The sequence below is a fragment of the Phocoena sinus genome, chromosome 2 (genome assembly GCF_008692025.1).
Source record: "Phocoena sinus isolate mPhoSin1 chromosome 2, mPhoSin1.pri, whole genome shotgun sequence".
Taxonomy (NCBI): Eukaryota; Metazoa; Chordata; class Mammalia; order Artiodactyla; family Phocoenidae; genus Phocoena; species Phocoena sinus.
In genome coordinates this window covers 9170957-9182839 of record NC_045764.1, presented here as the reverse complement: position 1 = coordinate 9182839, position 11883 = coordinate 9170957, and the positions used below count along the sequence as shown (strand labels likewise).

The following is an 11883-nucleotide window of genomic DNA, read 5'->3' as shown; positions in this document are numbered from 1 at the left end:
GGGAAACAGAGTACATATAGTACCACAAAGTATAAAAAATGCAGAAAACAGTTTATATGAACTATTTGACTGTTGACAATGTCATTGTTAAGAATAAAACTAACTTAGTTTTGAGGTATTTTAGAATATGGGTTGGGCATTTTAAAAAAGTGAAAAAAACTACAGACATATATGAATTCAGTATTGACTCAATCTATTCTGTTCATAGTATGATAACTGACGTTTAAACTGGCTACATTTTATTCATAACATATCCAAGGTAAAGATGATGCCACAGAAAGTTTTTAAAGTTCTAAAATAAAACAACGGCTCAAAGCTGCATATGGTAAAAGTACTTCTGGAAAAATGTAGTTATCTAACATGGGCCTAGCTATATTTTTATAACTCTAAACTTACTTCTATATGAAAAATAAGCAATCTACTCTTAAGATTTCCCTGATTCCACTAATTCAATTTTAAGGATACTAACAGAACTTTATAATAAAACACTTCCAGCGTGACAACATACATAAGAAAGATATAAGAAAAGGTTTTAATTCAAACCAAAACCTGCTCTAAGTTTAAAAAAAATTCACTTAAAAATTAGTTGAAAAAAATACACTTAAACACTAGAGTACCGTTCTGAAGAAAAGCTTTTTGTGACTTCAGTGACACATTATTTTTAAGCAGCAGCAGTCTTAAACACCTTTATATCCTTTAAAATACTGTTGACAATTTGTTTTTTAATAGCTGCATTAGGTGCCACAAAAGGGACTCTTGTTCTTTGAGAGTCAGCTTCCTTGTTGTTGTAGGAGATACTGCCAAGCAGGAGCATTAGAGTCGTGTAGGCAGTACTGAAATACTGCGCTACTGCAGTACTGCTGGCGTCTGGAAGGGCCTCCTGAAGCGTGGGGTGACAGTTACACATTTGAAGAGTCACTCCAATCAGTCTTGGTTACTAAGCTGCTTTTCAGTGTGCTGGATTCATCCTGAGGTCCTTCTCCCTTTGGCCCTTTCAGGTTAGTTGCACCCCAGGCACTTGGCACTTAAGTAGAATTTGACCCATTCTTCACAGGTGGAGGTTCCTTCTGTTCTCTTCCAATTCTTCTCCCCAAAGATTTCTCTTCCTCTAAGGATGATATGTCCCAGTCATCATCGTCCACATCTGCACACTTTAGATCTTTTTGTTCTTTTTTGATGAACGCCTCTGCAACATTAAGCCCACCAACTGGCTTATTCACATTTCTGTGATTTGAAACTGTGTTTTCAACTTTTCCAGTTAATGTTTTAATGGAGGTTCCTGTGGGCTTGGGAGAAATATCAGAGTCCTTAAGTTCACCTCCCTCAGTCCAGTCAGTGTCACTTTTGACAGTGCTCCTTCCAAAGCTACTCTTGTTGCTTTTAGATGACAGCACAGGAAGTAAGTCTGGCGAGGCATAGGCCTGGCTGAGGTCCTCATCGTCCAGCTCTTCCTCTGAACTGAAGGGAGGGGTCGCAGTAGTTGAAGACTTTCTGGGAAAATGATCTTCTGTGATATATTTCTTAACTTTTGGAACAGGTGTCCTATCAGTAAAAACAGGTCTTTGTCTAACCAACTGTCTGCTTTTGGGAGGAAGATGTATTGCTTTGGGTATTTCTCCAGGTGAAAGGGTGTCCATTCGAGAAGCACTGTACCTGTCTGTGGACAGTAGTGTTCTCTGCTCCATTTTACGGCTGACCTGACGTTCAAGGAATTCACGAATTGGCTGAATGTTAGGTACTTGTCATTCCCGCTCATGTCTTGCTGATACTATGGTTCTTAGCACTCTATTCAAGTGGTCACTTGGAATACCACGTATATCTGCATTAATCCGCAAGGTTTCCAGTAACTCCACCAAACTCTTCTCCAAGACTGTTCTTATTTCCTTAGTGAGGGAAGGGTTATTCTTCAGTTTTCCTTAAATGTATCTTGTTATTTAATTTCTGTTCATTTTCCTTTCCTTTTTCTTCTTCTGAAAGTTCTTCTATTGGTTCCAGTATGTGCAATGAGAATGCCTGTTCATGTGCCATTGTTAGACTTGACTTAGCGTCCGAAGTCTGTGGTGCTGGGGTATTCATAGGTACGGTTGGGATAGTTGGCTTAGATTCAAAAGTTTGCCAGGTTAAAGGATTCCCTCTGGCTTCACTGACACTGTTTAATGGTTTACTGGTAAACTCTTTAATCTTTTGTCTCTGAGTGATGATCAGCTCTTTCTGCTCCTGGAGCCTCTGCCCTAGCTCTTCTATCCTTTTCTTGTAGAATACATTACTTGCGTTTAGATCATCTATCATTAGGCTTCGAAGTTTCTCTATATGTGACAGGAGCAGGCTCTTCTCTTTCTTGTGTTCTTGATGAAGAGCCTGAGCTCAAGCTGTCCACTTGCTTTCCTGACTATCAAGAAGTTGCATCACATTTTGGAAATCCTGGGGTTGCTGAGGACGTTCTTCTTTCAACTCATTTGCATCTTTTAACGTGCCTGTGCCTGACTTGATCTGCATGTTGGACTTCTGGACTTCTGACAATTGCTATTCTGATGCTGAATTCTTAGAAGTTAGTTCTTTAAACTCCATCATAAACATTTCCTTGACTTCTTCCATTTCATCAACTAGTTTCTCCTTTTCTTCTTTCCATCTATCGAATAACTTCAGAAATTCTTCCTCTTTTGTTTTCTACATTTCATATTCCTTAGAGAATCTGACTGCATGGCCATGCTGTGCAGCCTCTAGCTGACACTTGGTGAGCTCCTTCAACATGGTGGTCTCATTCTGGAGCTTGTCAGTCTGTACCCTTGTCTTATACTCTGCAAGATGGGAATCTTCAGGGTGGCAGCACTGAATACGACTTTGTAGAAACGCTTGGTTCATAAAGACCTTGTCACAAAAACGGCACTGGTAATACCTGGCTTTGGCCTCAATCATCAGCTGCTGGGTGGAAATCAACTTTTTCCTGCGTTTACGCTCTTCCTTGAGTAACTTGATCTCACTGGCCTGCTTGGTGAGGCGTTTCTTGCTCTGCTCGCACTAGGCCAGGCCCAGGCGCAGCCACTCCTCCAGGTTGTGCAGCTGCGAGCTGAGAACTCCTGTGAGTGTAAGTTGAGTATAAGTCTCTTTTACTTTTTATAAGAGACTCACTTAAGAACATATATAGATCGAAAGTTAAATGATGGATAATAACATGTAAACTATAAGAAAATCAATGTAACGTAAAGGAAAATTAAAATTAAAACCACACTGAGACATGACTATCCATTAGAATGGCTAAAATTAGAAAGATGGACAAAACTACGTGTTGTCAAGAATATGGAGCAACCAAACTCTCATATACTAGTTGTGGTAATGCAGACTGCTACACGCTCATTCAAAAACTGCTTGACAGGGCTTCCCTGGTGGCGCAGTGGTTGAGAGTCCGCCTGCCGATGCAGGGGACACGGGTTTGTGCCCCGGTCTGGGAAGATCCCACATGCTGCAGAGCGGCTGAGCCCGTGAGCCATGGCCGCTGAGCCTGTGCATCTGCAGCCTGTGCTCCGCAACGGGAGAGGCCACAACAGTGAGAGGCCTGCGTACCACAAAAAAAAAAAAAAAAAAAAAAAAAAAAACTGCTTGACAGATATTATAACTAAACATATTCAAGAAAAACTAGTGCGTATGCTCTAAGTAAATAAATAAAAATTACCTGTACTAAATGGTTCAGAGCAGCAATGAGGTATCACCTCCACCAGTCAGAATGGCTATCATCAAAAAGTCTACAAATAATAAATGCAGGGGAGGGTGTGGAGAAAAGGGAACCCTCCTACCCTGCTGGTGGGAATGTAAATTGGTTCAGCCACTATGGAAAACAGTATGGTGGTTCCTTAAAAAATTAAAAATAGAGCTACCATGTGATCCAGCAATATCACTCCTTGGTGTATATCCTGAAACTATGAAAACTCTAGTTTCGAAAGATACATGGACCCCAGTGTTCATAGCAGCATTGTTTACAATAATGAAGACATGGAAGCAACCCAAGTGCACTCCAACAGACAATGGTCTTAAGAAGATTGTGTGTGTATATACACACAATGGAACATTACTCATCCATAAATAAGAATGAAATATTGCCATTTGCAGCAACATGGATGGACCTAGAGAATATTATGCTGAGTGAAACAAGTCATACAGAGAAAAACAAATACTGTTTGACATCACTTATATATGGAATCTAAAATATAATACAAATGAACCTATATACAAAACAGAAACAGACTCACAGACATAGAAAACAAACTTATGATTACCAAAGGGGAAAGGAATGAGGGGGGAGGGACAAATTAGAAGTTTGGGATTAACAGATACAAACTACTATGCATAAAATAGATAAGCAATAAGGATTTACTGTATAGCACAGGGAATTATACCCAACATCTTGTACTAACATATAATGGAATATAATCTGCAAAAAAATGAAAAACAATCATTATGCTGTACACCTGAAACTAAAGCATTATTGTAAATCAACCATACTTCAATAAAAAAATTTTTATTTCTAAGTTCACCATACAATCTTTATTTCTTCCAATATTTCCTACATTTTGCTGTAATTAACTTTTCTGAAACATAAATATCTGATTATGTCTCTTGTCTACTCAGAAATCTCTACAGTCTCTTCATGGCTTAGAAGGAAAATTATGATGGTTGGCACATTGTAGATACCAATTACCAGTCCACATGCACATGCCTTTCCTTCACCCCCAGTCTTCTCTTCCATGTTCACACCAGTTCTCAGTGTCACAGTCACATGGAATTCATTGTTTCATGAGCATAGCCATACTTTTTAACTTTTATTTATTTAAACCATCTGACCACATGGAATTGCCTATCCCGACCTGAAACTTAGCTCAGAAAATTCAGTGTTATGCCTTCCATGAACATGTCTTTAAACACTTTTGAAATTAAGTAGCATCTCCCGTGATCACACAGCCTTTGCTGTATATGTAGTAATCTAGCACTCACCTTGTGTGGAGTGATCTAGTATTCACCTTGCTCTGCTTTTTCTTTTTCTTTTTTTTTTTTTGGGAGGGGGGCGGTTAGTTAATGACTTCTCTCTCAACTATTACAAAAGAGTATTGTCTTTTTTTTTTACCATCTTTATTGGAGTATAATTGCTTTACAATGGTGTGTTAGTTTCTTCTTTACAACAAAGTGAATCAGCTGTACATATACATATATCCCCATATCTCTTGACTCTCGTGTCTCCTTCCATCTCACCCTCCCTATCCCACCCCTATAGGTGGTCACAAAGCACTGAGCTGATCTCCTTGTGCTACGTGGCTGCTTCCCACTAGCTATCTATTTTACATTTGGTAGTGTATATATGTCTGTGCCACTCTCTCACTTTGTCCCAGCTTACCCTTCCCCTCCCCATGTCCTCAGTCCATTCTCTAGTAGGTCTGCGTCTTTATTCCCGTCTTTCCTCTAGGTTCTTTGTGACCTTTTTTTTTCTTTAGATTCCATATATATGTGTTAGCAGACGGTATTTTTTTTTCCTTTTCTGACTTTACTCGTATGACAGACTAGGTCCATCCACCTCACTACATATAAATCAATTTCATTTCTTTTTGTGGCTCAGTAATATTCCATTGTATATATGTGCCAAATCTTCTTTATCCTTTCATCTGTCGATGGACACTTAGGTTGCTTCCATGTACTGGCTATTGTAAATAGAGTTGCAATGAAAGTTGTGGTACATGACTCTTTTTGAATTATGGTTTTCTCAGGGTATATGCCCAGTAGTGGGATTGCTGGGACATATGGTAGTTCTATTTTTAGTTTTTTAAGGCACCTCCATACTGTTCTCCATAGGGGCTGTATCCATTTACATTCCCACTAACAGTGCAGGAGGGTTCCCTTTTCTCCACACCCTCTCCAGCATTTACTGTTTGTATATTTTTTGATGATGGCCATTCTGACCGGTGTGAGGTGATACCTCATTGTAGTTTTGATTTGCATTTCTCGAATGATTAGTGATGTTGAGCATACTTTCATTTGTTTCTTGACAATCTGTATATCTTCTTTGGCGAAATGTCTATTTAGGTCTTCTGCCCATTTCTGGATTGGGTGGTTTTTTTTTTTTTGATGTTGACCTGCATGAGCTGCTTGTAAATTTTGAAGATAAACCCTTTGTCAGTTGCTTCATTTGCAGATATTTTCTCCCATTCTGAGGGTTGTCTTTTCATCTTGTTTATGGTTTCCTTTGCTGTGCAAAAGCTTTTAAGTTTCATTAGGTCCCATTTGTTTATTTTTATTTCCATTTCTGTAGGAGGGTAGGTCAAAAAGGATCTTGCTGTGATTTTTGTCATAGAGTGTTCTGCCTATGTTTTCCTCTAAGAGTTTGATAGTGTCTGGCCTTAACATTTAGGTCTTTAATCCATTTTGAGTTTATTTTTGTGTATGGTATTCGGGAGTGTTCTAATTTCATTCTTTTACATGTAGCTGTCCAGTTTTCCCAGCACCGCTTATTGAACAGGCTATCTTTTCTACATTGTGTATTCTTGCCTCCTTTATCAAAAATAAGGTGACCATATGTGTGTGGGTTTATCTCTGGACTTTGTATCCTGCTCCATTGATCTATATTTCTGTTTTTGTGCCAGTACCATACTGTCTTGATTACTGTAGCTTTGTAGTATAGTCTGAAATCGGGAGCCTCATTCTTCCAGCTACATTTTTCTTTCTCAAGGTTGCTTTGGCTATTCGGAGTCTTTTGTGTTTCCATACAAATTGTGAAATTTTTTGTTCTAGTTCTGTGAAAAATGCCAGTGGTAGTTTGATAGGGATTGCACTGAATCTGTAGATTGCATTGGGTAGTATAGTCATTTTCACAGTGTTGATTCTTCCAATCCAAGAACATGGTATGTCTCTCCATCTGTTTGTATCATCTTTAATTTCTTTCATCAGTGTCTTATAGTTTTCTGCATACAGGTCTTTTGTCTCCTTAGGTAGCTTTATTCCTAGTTATTTTATTCTTTTTGTTGCAGTGGTAAATGGGAGTGTTTCCTTAATTTCACTTTCAGATTTTTCATCATTAGTGTATAGGAATGCCAGAGATTTCTGTGCATTAATTTTGTATCCTGCTACTTTACCAAATTCATTGATTAGCTCTAGTAGTTGCCTGGTAGCATCTTGAGGATTCTGTATGTATACTATCATGTCATCTGCAAATACTGAGAGTTTTACTTCTTCTTTTCCAATTTGGATTCCTTTTATTTCTTTTTCTAATTTGATTGCTGAGGCTAAAACTTCCAAAACAATGTTGAATAATAGAGGTGAGAGTGGGCAACCTTGTCTTGTTCCTGATCTTACTGGAAATGGTTTCAGTTTTTCACCATTGAGGACAATGTTGGCTGTGGGTTTGTCATATGTGGGCTTTATTATGTTGAGGAAAGTTCCCTCTATGCCTACTTTCTGGCGGGTTTTTAATCATAAATGGATGTTGAATTTTGTCGAATGCTTTTTCTGCATCTATTGAGATGATCATATGATTTTTATCCTTCAATTTGTAAATATGGTGTATCACATTGATTGATTTGCGTATTTTGAAGAATCCTTGCATTCCTGGGATAAACCCCACTTGATCATGGTGTATGATCCTTTTAATGTGCTGTTGGATTCTGTTTGCTAGTATTTTGTTGAGGATTTTTGCATCTATGTTCATCAGTGATAATGGCCTGTAGTATTCTTTCTTTGTGACATCTTTGTCTGGTTTTGGTATCAGGGTGCTGGTGGCCTCATAGATTGAGTTTGGGAGTACTCCTCCCTCTGCTATATTTTGGAAGAGGTTGAGAAGGATTGGTGTTAGCACTTCTCTAAATGTTTGATAGAATTCACCTGTGAAGCTATCTGGTCCTGAGCTTTCATTTCTTGGAAGATTTTTAATCACAATTTCAATTTCAGGGCTTGTGACTGGTCTGTTTATATTTTCTATTTCTTTCTGGTTCAGTCTTGGAAGGTTGTGCTTTTCTAAGAATTTGTCCATTTCTTCCATGTTGTCCATTTTATTGGTATATAGTTGCTTGTAGTAATCTCTCATGATCCTTTGTATTTCTGCAGTGTCAGTTGTTACTTCTCCTTTTTCATTTCTAATTCTATTGATTTGAGTCTTCTTTTTTTCTTGATTAGTCTGGCTAATGGTTTATCAATTTTGTTTATCTTCTCAAAGAACCAGCTTTTAGTTTTATTGATCTTTGCTATCATTTCCTTCATTTCTTTTTCATTTATTTCTGATCTTATCTTTATGATTTCTTTCTTTCTGCTAACTTCAGGGTTTTTTTGTTCTTCTTTCTCTAATTGCTTTAGGTGTAAGTTTAGGTTGTTTATTAGAGATGTTTCTGGTTTCTTGAGGTAGGCTTGTATAGCTGTAAACTTCCCTCTTCGGACTGCTTTTGTGGCATCCCATAGGTTGTGGGTCATTATGATGTAATTGTCACTTGTTTCTAGGTAATTTTTGATTTCCTTTGATTTCTTTAGTGATCTCTTGGTTATTAAGTATTGTATTGTTTAGCCTCCATGTGTTTGTATTTTTTACAGATTTTTTTCCTGTAATTGATATCTAGTCTGATAGCACTGTGGTCGGAAAAGATACTTGATAAGATTTCAATTTTCTTAAATTTACTGAGGCTTGATTTGTGACCCAAGATATGATCTATCCTGGAGAATGTTCCATGAACACTTGAGAAAAACGTGTATTCTGTTGTTTTTAGAGGGAATATCCTATAGATATCAATTAAGTCCATCGTGTTTAATGTATCATTTAAAGCTTGTGTTTCCTTATTTATTTTCATTTTGGATGATCTGTCCATTGGTGAAAGTGGGGTGTTAAAGTCCCCTACTATGATTGTGTTACTATCGATTTCCCCTTTTATGGCTGTTAGTATTTGCCTTATGTATTGCGGTGCTCCCATGTTGGGTGCATAGATATTTACAATTGTTATATCTTCTTCTTGGATCGATCCCTTGATCATTATGTAGTGTCCTTCTTTGTCTCTAGTAATAGTCTTTATTTTAAAGTCTATTTTGTCTGATATGGGAATTGCAATCAAGCTTTCCTTTGATTTCCATTTTCATGGAATATCTTTTTGATCCCCTCACTTTCAGTCTGTATGTGTCCCTAAGTCTGAAGAGGGACTCTTGTAAACAGCATATATACAGGTCTTGTTTTTCTATCCATTCAGCCAGTCTATGTCTTTTGGTTGGAGCATTTAATCCATTTACATTTAAGGTAGTTATTGATATGTATGTTCCTATTACCATTTTCTTAAGGTTTGAGTTTGTTTTTGTAGGTCTTTTCCTTGTCTTGTGTTTCCTGCCTAGAGAAGTTCCTTAGCATTTGTTGTAAAGCTGGTTTGGTGGTGCTGAATTCTCTTAGCTTTTGCTTGTCTGTAAAAGTTTTAATTTCTCTGTTAAATCTGAATGAGATCCTTGCTGGGTAGAGTAATCTTGGTTGTAGGTTTTTCCCTTTCATCACTTTAAATATGTCCTGCCACTGCCTTCTGGCTTGCAGAGTTTCTGCTGAAAGATCAGCTGTTAACCTTATGGGGATTCCCTTGTATGTTATTTGTTGTTTTTCCCTAGCTGCTTTTAATATTTTTTCTTTGTATTTAATTTTTGATAGTTTGATTAATATGTGTCTTGGCCTGTTTCTCCTTGGATTTTTCCCGTATGGGACTCTCTGTGCTTCCTGGACTTGGTTAACTATTTCCTTTTCCATATTAGGGAAGTTTTCAACTATGATCTCTTCAAATATTTTCTCAGTCCCTTTCTTTTTCTCTTTTTCTTCTGAGACTCCTATAATTCGAATGTTGGTGCGTTTAATGTTGTCCCAGAGGTCTCTGAGGCTGTCCTCAATTCTTTTCATTCTTTTTTCTTTATTCTGCTCTGTGGTAGTTATTTCCAGTTTTTTGTCTTCCAGGTCACTTATCTGTTCTTCTGCCTCAGTTATTCTGCTACTGATTCCTTCTGGAGAATTTTTAATTTCATTTATTGTGTTGTTCATCATTGTTTGTTTGCTCTTTAGTTCTTCTGGGTCTCTGTTAAAGGTTTCTTGTTTTTTCTCCATTCTATTTCCAAGATTTTGGATATCTTTACTATCGTTATTCTGAATTCTTTTTCAGGTAGACTGCCTATTTCCTTTTCATTTGCTTGGTCTGGTTGGTTTTTACCTTCTCCTTCATCTGCTATGTCTTTCTCTGTTTTCTCATTTTGCTTAACTTACTGTGTTTGGGGTCTCCTTTTTGTAGGCTACAGGTTCATAGTTCCCGTTGTTTTTGGTGTCTGCCCCCAGTGGGTAAGGTTGGTTTAGTGGGTTGTGTAGGCTTCCTGGTGGAGGGGACTAGTGCCTGTGTTAGGTGGATGAGGCTGGATCTTGTCTTTCTGGTGGGCAGGTCCACGTCTGGTGGTGTGTTTTGGGGTGTCTGTGGACTTATTATGATTTTAGGCAGCCTCTCTTCTAATGGGTGTGGTTGTGTTCCTGTCTTGCTAGTTGTTTGGCATAGGGTGTCCGGCACTGTAGGTTGCTGGTCGTTGAGTGGAGCTGGGTCTTGGCCATGAGATGGAGATCTCTGGGAGATTTTTGCCGTTTGATATTACATGATGCTGGGAGTTGTCTTGTGGAGCAATATCCTGAACTCGGCTCTCCCACATCAGAGGCACATGCCTGATGCCCAACCAGAGCACCATGGCCCTGTCATCTCCATGTCTCAGAATAAAAGGGAGAAAGAAAGAAAGAAAGAAAGAAGGAAGGAAGGAAAGAGAGAGTGAGAGAGAGAGAGAGGGAGGGAAGGAGGGAGGAAGGAAGGAAGGAAGGGAGAAAAGAAAAGAAAGGAAAGTTATTAAATAAAAAATAATTATTAAAATTTAAAAAATTTTAAGTAATCAAAAAAAAAAAAAAAGAAAGAAGAGTGCTACCAAACCAAAAAACAAGTCCACCAATGACTAACAATTACTAAAATCTATACTGAAACAAAATCAAACAAAAAAACCCCTGACAGACAGAACCCTAGGGCCAATGGTGAAAGCAAAGCTACATAGACGAAATCACACACAGTAGCATACACATACACACTCACAAAAAGAGCAAAAGGGAAAAATATTTATAAATATTGTTGCTCCCAAAGTCCACTGCCTCAATTTGGATGATTTGTTGTCTATTCAGGTATTCCACAGATGCATGTACATCAGGTTGATTGTGGAGATTTAATCCGCTGCCCCTAAGGCTGCTGGGAGAGATTTCCCTTTCTTTTCTTTGTTTGCACAGCACCTGGGAGTCAGCTTTGGATTTGGCCCTGCCTCTGTGTGTAGGTCACCTGAGGGCATCTATTCCCCATCCAGACAGGATGGGGTTAAAGGAGCTGCTGATTTGGGGGCTCTGGCTCACTCAGGCTGGGGGGGGAGGTAGGGGTACAGATGCGGGGCGAGCCTGCGGAGGCAGAGGCCAGCGTGACGTTGCACCAGCCTGAGGCGCGCCGTGCGTTCTCCCGGGGAAGTTGTCCCTGGATCCCGGGACCCTGGCAGTGGCGGGCTGCACAGACTACCGGGAGGGGAGGTGTGGACACTGACCTGTGCTCGCACACAAGCTTCTTGGTGGCGGCAGCAGCAGCCTTAGCGTCTCATGCCTGTCTCTGGGGTCCGTGCTGTTAGCCGTGGCTCGCGCCCGTCTCTGGAGCTCGTTTAGGCGGTGTTCATAATCCCCTCTCCTCACACACCCTGAAACAATGGTCTTTTGCCTCTTCGGCAGGTCCAAACTTTTCCCCGGACTCCCTCCCGGGTAGCCATGGTTCACTAGCTTCCTGCAGGCTGTGCCCACGCCGCCAACCCCAGTCCTCTCCCTGCGCTCCGACCGAAGCCCGAGCCTCAGCT

At 39.4% G+C, this 11883-nt stretch overlaps 1 pseudogene; it reads right to left on the bottom strand.

The window, feature by feature from the left end:
- Nucleotides 1-971: 971 nt before the first annotated feature.
- Nucleotides 972-11883, bottom strand: part of LOC116746554 — a 150392-nt pseudogene continuing 139480 nt past the window's right edge.